At 42.7% G+C, this 8,026-nt stretch overlaps 2 long non-coding RNA genes across 3 annotated transcripts; one reads left to right on the top strand and one right to left on the bottom strand.

Annotated features, from left to right (window-relative positions):
• Positions 1–4,207: 4,207 nt before the first annotated feature.
• On the bottom strand, positions 4,208–5,920 carry LOC116184601 (uncharacterized). The gene is made up of 2 exons (XR_004149358.3): positions 4,803–5,920; positions 4,208–4,373 (listed from the first exon to the last, which is right to left on the bottom strand). It is a non-coding gene; the product is annotated as an uncharacterized LOC116184601 (long non-coding RNA).
• LOC144248305 (uncharacterized) lies at positions 5,629–7,040 on the top strand. Of its 2 annotated transcripts, XR_013341682.2 has the most exons (3): positions 5,629–5,976; positions 6,403–6,488; positions 6,641–7,040. It is a non-coding gene; the product is annotated as an uncharacterized LOC144248305 (long non-coding RNA). The 2 variants fall into 2 exon arrangements; XR_014951679.1 differs by lacking the exon at positions 5,629–5,976 and having other exon boundaries at positions 6,035–6,488.
• Positions 7,041–8,026: the final 986 nt, after the last annotated feature.

The raw sequence follows: 8,026 nt of genomic DNA, 5'->3' as shown, positions 1-8,026 counted from the left end.
ACATGATTATACTGAGCCATATATGTGTGACTTGGAGCAAATATCTTTTGATAATGATTAAGTACTTTCAGTTTGAAGAAATGCAGTTATTGTCCTGCAAATGTAGACTCTGCTTTTCAGATATGCTTTTTTCTTTTTTGAACAATATTCTCTTACGAAATATTCTTAAAGTACTTGGATAATACTGCACTACAACTTCAGAAACCAGAACAATCTGTCAGTTCACATCTCATAAGGAAACTTATTGTGGATAATTAAAGGAACATAATGTTAAGGCAACTCAATTATTGTGTCAAGACACTGTCAATGTATGAATATCATCCTTTCAAAATTAGAAATAAACAAATTTAGGTAGTAAAAAAAATACTACTATACAAGCTTTTGACTTTTCAAAGATTTTAAACTATTTAGGGTTATGGATGCTTGATCTATCACACACAAATAAACACTATTGTAACACTACCACAGACACCCAGAGCTGTCCTCTTTCAGCCAGAGACTGTGCCCTGTTTGGCCATAATTGTTTTTAATAACACACAGAGTTTTTTGCAGGCAGTCAGTGGGCAGGACTGTACTAAATGCTGTTTGGGTTTGCTTCTAGGATTCTGCCTGGTATGGCAGGATTCCTTTGAAAGTGAGAGTACAAGAACTCTCTTTGGCTTGACCTCAGTTTCTCTGTTGGATGATTAAAATAGAATTTATAGACAGCCTTAACCCAGTGCCTACTGCAGTTGGTAAAAGCACTAAAAATCTAAATATTTAAATATTTAACTATCATTAAGTTTTGGGGGCAAGAGTGGGAGGGGAGGAAGAACAAAAGGAAGAAGGGAGGAAGGTACTGTAGGATGGTATTTCCAAACATCCCAGACTTCACCATGGGGGCTGGGACTATAAAAAAGATGTCTCATAAGGAGGAGCAACGATGACTTCATTACATTCAGTGGGAATGTAATAAAGAGACACTTGGCTGTAATAGCTATGCTTATTACTTAGAAAAAAATGTCTTGATCACTGAAGAAAATAATGAATGGAATTAACTAATAGAAAAAAAATTTGCATAAAAACATGAGAGAAACTGAGGCAATCAAAATAAAGAGAATTAACTGTCTCTATTCCTCCAGAAATGTAAAAGAGGAAAATAGTAAAATAATATTAAAAGGAAGCATAAAATTAAAAATATTAAATTTTTTTTGAGTATGCAACTTAGGAAATGGGAAAATAGATGGCTATCCATTAGAAAGTGACTAGAAACACACAAAGGAATAAGGGAGGTGACAAATATCACAGTAAAAAAATTAAGTGGCAGGGGAGATGAAATCTGCATCACATATATTGTAATGTGAGGTTCCTTGGTCAAATAAATCACCACCTGAACCTTTTGTAGGTCAGATTTTAATTCCCTCAGTCTGCAAAGAGTGACACCCTTGTACAAGGTTTATACTTATCCATAGGGAAATTCTCTGGCCTCACATGAACTTATACAAGTACACCTGTACAGAACCAAAAGACTATGGAGGAAGCAGGGAAAAAGTTTGCTCTGTCTTTGGAGGAAAAACTTTTGCAAGAGTTCAGGTGGCTAAGTAGATGCAGGGAGTGATGGTAAGGTGCATTTAGAGCACTGCAAATGATGTGAGAAGACTGAGGAGTTGTCAGATAGAGTATTAGTGAAGAATGGGGTTTCTTTCTGAAGTAAATCCACATTAACTAGCAAATACCTTCCCATGATAGCTGTGTAATTGTTTGACTTGATGAGATTAAAAGCAACTCCCAAAGGAATTTATTTGCCTTAATACAAGATTTAAGTCTCTTACTATGATAATAGAATTTTAAACCTATTTAATACATAAAGCAAATAATGCTTCATCCTAAATTGATTAGAAAAAAACCAGATTATTAATGGAAGGAAAAGCAGAAGTAATGGTGCTTAAATGCTTTCCAAGGATCAGAGGCATAACATGAAGCTATGGTTTCAGGCGGGCTTAACATGATGCCAGAGATAGAAGTAGGCATTTGAATGAGCTGTGCTGTTGACTTACAGCCACCAAATGGTTGGTGACCAGGAATGCTGCCAGAATCGAGGCCAGGTGGGCAGGGCATGGAAGGGTGGGAAAGTAGCCAAAAGTTAAGCATGGTGAGGGAGCAAGTTGGTGTGGGGAGCACTGGAGCAAGATCTGGAAAGGCTTAGATAGCAGAGAGATCTGCAGGGCATCCACTGCTGTCCATGAATACTCTGCTTTCTATAGGGATTCCCATTGCAAAGCACCAGGTGTGACCTCCTTTCATGGTGTGCTGGTGCAGGCAGGAACTGCTTCAGGGACCCACAGAATGATACAAAGCCCAAGGAAAAGGGTGGGCAGTAGTTTGGAAGGAGTTATCCTGAATTCCTCCACCCCTCTGCATGGGAAGCCTTTCTTAGAGAGGGATGAAATAGACTAAAGACCTGCTTTCAACTCTCATTATTCAGGACTGGTTTGCTGTGGATTATGTGCAAGGTGCTTAGGGTAAAAATGGATCTGAAATCAAGTATGAATCAAAGATCCATAGGGCATCTCCTTCATGTTATGACAAGAAACAAATGACAAAGGTACATTAAGCATCTAGTTACACTTTGGCTTCTATGTCCTCATCAGGTCCACAAAAGCAAGTACATATCTGCCATTCTGGCAAGGTAACCAGTAGGCCAAAAAAATGATGCTTTGAAATTTCCAGTCCCCCTACCATTCTCTCTGAGTCTGATGTTTGGTCATTTTCTTCCATTTCAGTGTGTTGGTTTTTTGGTTTTTGGTTTTTTTTTGTTGTTGTTTTTTTTTTTTCCCTAGCTGCAACCTTCGCTGTGACTAATTCAGTAAGAAGTAAAGCCAGCAAAAATGAATCATTAGCTCTCTTCTATTCATTTGGACAAACAATACCAGTCTGCAAATGCTTCCATCATCACATTCAGAATTGTACTCTCTTTTTCATTTTCAGTGACATTTTGTGTCAAACCTATCACAAATTCCCCATGGTGTTTTGAAGACAAAACTGCAGTAATGACTTTGGAAGAGCATGACATCCATATAATATTGTTAACTATTTATGACGTTACCAGCTGTATTTGCCCATTGTTGCTGATACTTAACCTTTACTCCCCTTCTAAGACTTGAAAGTGCTTTTCAAATATATGTTACAGCATGATCAAACAAATTTAGGTAAGGCTGACACTGACAGTTTCTTTGTTTGGCATTGATTTTTCCCAAACAGAAATGCTATTAAAGGTAAGCAAAAGGCATTTTTCTCAAGTACAGTTTTAGCACTCCTGTTGATTGAATTGAAATGTCTATACTAATCAGTACAGGCCTTGCTGTAAATAAACCTGAAATATTGTACAGCTTTAGAAAGTTTCTTGACACAAAAACACTGCAAGAAAATATCAGTGTACATATCTCTGTCATGACACTTATCCAGATTTATCTTCTTTTTGCTGTAAATATGGAGAAACCAGCCTTGGTACAAATTAACCAGGTTGTGCCCTTATTGTTTCTGTCCATTGGGAGAACATGCTCTGGTGGAAGTCATAAAATACTTCAAGTTGGAAAAGAGCCATAAGAATCACTTACCCCAGCTCCCTGTTCCTTTCAAAACTGGCTAAAATTAACCATATGACCAAGAGCATCATTTAGACAGTCCCTTGACTCTGCCAGGTTAATGCCATGATCACTTCTCTGGGGAGCTAGTTCCAGTGCCTGATATGATCCTATTAGTGAGAGATGCCTCTGCCTGAATTAAGGTGCAAATGTGACAATCTGCCAAAGTCAACAATATGAATTTGTTATAAATTGAGGCGAATAATTTGATTCAGCCTTTTAAGATCAATTAATAATTTTATTAATTACAGCAAGCGATAGCAAGCAAACAGCACTGGGTGCAGCTTGGGAGCGTGGCTCCGCCAAAAGCTGACAACCTTTCCTTCTCTTGAGTCCCTTTTTATCCAGCACAAGTGGGGGTGATGGGTCTCCTTCCACTGTGGTTATCAGTTCCAGCAACAATTGGTTTCACAAGTGGGGGTGATGGATCTCCTTCCACTGCGGTTATCAGTTCCAGCCAGTCCTGCAAGATCTTTCACAATCTTTGTTTGCGTTAGCAGCCTTGCCCAAGCCTGCAAATTCCATGCCCCGACCCCCCAACCCTTTTATCCTATTTTCATACTTTTGATGAACAAACAAGTCAATGCAGTTTTTCACAGATTTAATTGAACAACAAAATGTGAGGTGGAGAGAGAGAAAGAAATGGAAAAGAGAGGAGGGATGCAGACAGATCAGTCACCACTTAAGGATCCAGTGGCATCCTGTTGATCCTTAATCATCCTGGGCTTCTCAGTGGTGGGAGTCCTGAGACTATTCAATGTATAAGGTAAAGGAAAGAAAGAGAAAAAAAGGATAAGCGTAGACAGGTACATGGTCACCACCTGTGGATTCTGCAGCAAGATTTGATTCTTGCAATATTTATGTCCATTGGTCAATGTGTTGGTCACAGTCTTGTCAAAGTGATGGTCACAATCTTGATCCATTTGAGATGGGGGAAGCCCCTGACACACAAAATCTGGTGTGTTAATATAGGCTCAGGCTCTGTGAGAATGCCCAAGTACCCCCACTGGGGTAGTGAATTTTACAATGGATGATGTAATGCTGAGGATCAAGGGATATTTTGGGAATCTTTGATGCTAAATTACCATTTCTGAGATTTTACAGCTGCCTCTTACATCGGTGAAGTATCTGTTGTGTGAATTATGGCCCTTAAATAGAGATAATCAACATCAGACCTACTGTGAATGTCCTGGTGCTTCCCCAGAGGGCAGTCTTCACAGCTGAGCCACTTGTGTATGGACATTGGCATGATGAAAAGCACTCTTTCACCTCAGTAGGATTTGCCTCTTATCAGCCTCCTCCCTTGTCTTGTTCAGCACTCAGCTGTTGCCCTGGGTGATGGGTGTGCACCTCCTCTGCACCTGGGCAATCACTGTAAACGGAAGACTGTTTGAATATTAACCATTAACATTCCAGTCTCTCACAACTAGTTACACAGTTCTCTTATTCTATTGGTGTCACGATCTGCTTGTTGGTTAAATGATCTGCAATTGGTTAAATTATTCCCTGTCTTCTCATACTAATTAGTCCCATGCTCAGTCTTTCTCTTCTTTTAAGTCAGTGGCTTCTGATATGTAGTCACAATCTCCCCCTGCAAGAATTACCTTTCACCCATTCAGAGCTGATTTCAGCACAGTTGCTGAGATGGCTTTCCTTGTGGTTGCATTCTTTATGTCCATTATTTAGTGACATGCTCTTCTTTCCCAGGTTTGTTTATCTGTCCCTCCACAGTGGCCTAATTTACAGTCCAGTTTCAGGTATTCTTGTAGGCATATTTGGCAGTAGGAGCTTCTGTGGTCACAGGTACAATCTGTTCTGTAACTTGAGGGGATCTTTAACCCTATGAGCATTTGCTTCTTTACACAATTTGCCACAGTGGGAATTTTTGTCTGCATCCATTACACAGGATGTGCTAGCCAGATCTCAATTACACCGTCCTTGGAGTCAGAGCCATCCTGTTGTTCCCATCTGTGCTTATCCCATAGCAAAGTCCTTCTGTAGTAGCAGTGTTCAAGACAAGCAATTGTGCTCATTAAGTCCTTACCGTGCCCTACCATATTCAGAGAAGGAACTTTTCCTAATGCCAACCTGAACCTCCCCAGCTGCTAGCCCCCATGAGGAAGTAATGGGGTCTGTCGTGGTTTGACACGGAAAGAGAATTTTTTCCGGAAGGCAGAGGTCAATTTAGATATTGACCAATTGAAAGTAGACACGCCTCTGAGAACACAGAGGGGTTGAAAGCAGAATTCCCAGGAGAACTGGCTCTCTTTGGTTCCAGTCAGCGTGCAGTGCAGACCTTCCCCCGCCCAGCCACGAGCTGGGTGGGGGAGGGGAAGCCCCCATGGCCTGAAAGGTAGGGCCCAAGGGTGGTGGAAGGACTGGAACTGGGCTGGCCACTGCAGGTAGAAGGGTGGAGAAATCTGGGATGTCTCCATTTCCCCCCGCCCAGAGTTCCTCTCCCGAGAGGGAGAGAGAAAGCCTCAAGGAAGGAGGAGCGGGTGGGGGGGAGCTGCTGCAAGGTGCCCAGTTGTGTGGGAGTTGCTGGATGTCTGGGCATCGAGCCATCCTGGGAGTTCAGACTTTTAACCCTTCCTTGAGAAATGAAAGCTTTGTGAATTTTCCTTTCCCCTCCTCGGTTTGAAAGAGTGGAAGAGGGACACCTTGGACCCTGGGATGGGATGTTGGAAGGAGGAATTCTGGATGGGAGGGGGACAAGGAGTGGTTTTTGGCTGGACTTTTCCATGTTAGCCACAACCTGAACCAAATCTTCTCCTTCAAGAGGGACTGTGTTTTGGGAGGATGCCAGTGAGCCAAGAGACCTGCTTCAGCTGGGAAAAAGACAAAAGTGGAGTGAACAGAGAAAAGGTTAGGGGGTTTGTGGTGGCACCCCTGTCCTGGAAAGGAAAGAGAAGAGAAGAAGATCTCTGTTCTTGAACCCTCGGCCCCAGGGGAAAATGGGGGGTACTGTGGTCCCAAACAATGAAAAACTGAACTGTTGTTTTCTCCCCTCTTGGCAGGGCATCCTTGAAAGGAAAAATCCTAAAGGCAGTCTGTCCATCCATGCATTTGGTGAGAGCACTGTGCATGGAAAGGAGAAAGGTCACCATGGCAAACTTTTTCTCCGGGCGGTGCCATGTGTGACATGGAAACACAGGATGTGGAGCTGTGTTTCTTGGGGGGTCTGTGGCACAGGAGAGACTCTGTTCCCTCGATGGACTGAGTATCGATTGTCTGGAGGGTGGAAACCTGATTGGGGTCCAGATTGTGTCTCACTGTGGTTTGTTGGAGTTGGGTGGTGGGGGGAGGAATGTTTTGCAAGGTTTTCATTTGGATCTTTGTGTGGTTTTTTTCCCCCTTCTTTAGTTTTCTCTTTTCTTTTGTAGTGGTAGTTTAATAAAGTTTTTTTCCTGTTATTAAGCTTGGGCCTGCTTTGCTCTATTCTAGATTCCACTTCACAGCATTCAAGGGAGGGATCACATTTTCATGGGGGCACTGGCATTGTGCCAGTGTCAAACCATGACAGGGTCACTTGTCACCTGCTCTTCTCCAGGCTGAACAAGCAAATTTACCTCAGACCTTCCTTGTAAATCTGGCCCTCAAGATTTTTCACCTTCATAGTAGCCCTCCTTTTGATATGTATGATTATAATTTGCACCAATGAAATATTGTTGTATTGAATCAAGGGAAATATGTTTTGGCATGTATTATATTTAGTTATTACCAGCACTGTGAGCTGCCCCCCTACTTCACATATTCAGTTACACCAGAGCCGGTCTTTTTCGGACAATGACTCATTTACAATCTAATACATGTGGCTAGTCCAGAGGTGGGCTGTCCCAAAAAGATACTAGAACACCTGGGACCTGATCATCTTGGTAATGACCCAAGACTGGGATCATTTGGATCGCTGTGAAATGAACAGGGTCTATGCCTTTATTAGTGTTCAGCTCTTTATTAAAAAGTCAGCTCGGCAGGGGGGTGTTGTAGATTCTTCCGGTAGCCGAAGGATGAGAAGGCTGCAGAGTCTGTCCCTGGAGTCTCCGTGGCACACTGGCAGCTGGAGGTGAAGATGTGTCCAGTCTGTATCTGCAGTCCCGATCAGCAGAGCGTCCTCTCTCCTTTCCTCCTGGTACACTGGTAGCCGCAGGGTGGGGGGATATACAGGGCCTGCTGCCGAGGTCCAGCAGCAGCTATCCCTCTCCTTCCCTCCTGGTAACACCAGGAAGAGTGACTGCCTTCCTTGTGCCTGCTTCCCACAGCCCAGTCCAGTCTGGACCTCTGCAGGTTATGGTGACAGGTCAAACACAGCCTAGGGATGGGGTTCCCTTTTCCCCAACCTGCACACCCATCCAGCCCCCTCCACTGTGCCCCTCTTTTTCATTTTGGGGTGGTTTTCATCCCCA

The sequence above is a fragment of the Lonchura striata genome, chromosome Z, assembly GCF_050655825.1.
Source record: "Lonchura striata isolate lonStrDom1 chromosome Z, ASM5065582v1, whole genome shotgun sequence".
Taxonomy (NCBI): Eukaryota; Metazoa; Chordata; class Aves; order Passeriformes; family Estrildidae; genus Lonchura; species Lonchura striata.
This window is presented reverse-complemented; position numbering and strand designations above follow the sequence as displayed.